The sequence below is a fragment of the Myotis brandtii genome, unplaced genomic scaffold (assembly GCF_000412655.1).
Source record: "Myotis brandtii unplaced genomic scaffold, ASM41265v1 scaffold59, whole genome shotgun sequence".
NCBI classification, from domain to species: Eukaryota; Metazoa; Chordata; class Mammalia; order Chiroptera; family Vespertilionidae; genus Myotis; species Myotis brandtii.
Genome location: NW_005370223.1, coordinates 4,792,328 through 4,793,451, shown reverse-complemented (window position 1 = coordinate 4,793,451; position 1,124 = coordinate 4,792,328).

The window sequence follows — 1,124 nt, the reverse complement described above, 5'->3', positions numbered from 1 at the left end:
AGGTGAGGAGCGCGCGCCCCGCGGGCCCCGGGCCCTGAAAGCAGTTCAGGCTCCGGATCCGCGGAACACGTGGTGGGAAGGATCAGCTGTGGATTATCCGGCTCAGAACTCAGTGCGTCCACCTGCTGCTGCCCCTCACACCTCGCACTTACTGTTCCCCCTTCTTTGGAAACAACTCCATTTTAAAGAAACTACAGGCAGTCCTCGAGTGATGTCGGACTCCATATACGTCCTTTCGTGGTTACGTCGCCATCTCCCATTTATTTATAAAAAAAATGTTCTGTCATGTCGACGTATGTACATATGTGCTTTATGTTTTTTATTATTTATTTACCACAAGTAAAGGTCAGGAATTGTTATCTTTTATTTTATTTATTTATTTATTTATTTATTTATTTACTGTTTCACTTCATTACTGCTGAGTATGTGCTCCATGTGAGTGACGTAGGTGGGTTCCGACTTACGGTGAAAATCGAGTTATGTCGCGCCTTAGGAAGGGATCGCCGATGTAACCCAAGGCCCTACTGTATTTAGATCTTAGGTGGCTATTGGTAGTTATTATTAGTTTTTTTAAAAATATATGTTTTTATTGATTTTAGAGAGAAAGCGAGAGGGAGAAAGAGACACCAATGATGGGAGAGAATCATTGATTGGCTGCCTCCTGCATGTCCCCCACTGGGGATGGAGCCTGCAACCCCAGCCATGTGCCCTTGACCAGAATTGAACCCGGACCCGGGACCCTTCAGTCCACAGGCCTATGCTCTCTCCACTGAGCCAAACCCGCTAGGGCTGGTATTTATTATTGATTTAAAACAGTAACTAACAATTAGGCAGTTACTGATGCCCGGGAGTTTTGCATGGAATGGCGTGCTTATAACTTTTACGACAGTCCTATGAGCTAGGACACAGCTAGCCACACTTAGCAGATGAGAACACCGGGGCACAGTGTGCCCAAAGTCATACTGCTGGTCAATGTCAGAGGCAGAATTTTATCTTTATAATTGCTTGGACCCAATCGATTTTTTTTAAAAAAACCGAAGTTGACAAAATAAATTGTATCAGTTTAACGCTTGAGTCAAATGCTCGAGTTCTAAACTGCCACGCTTTTCTCTGTTCTGGAATAA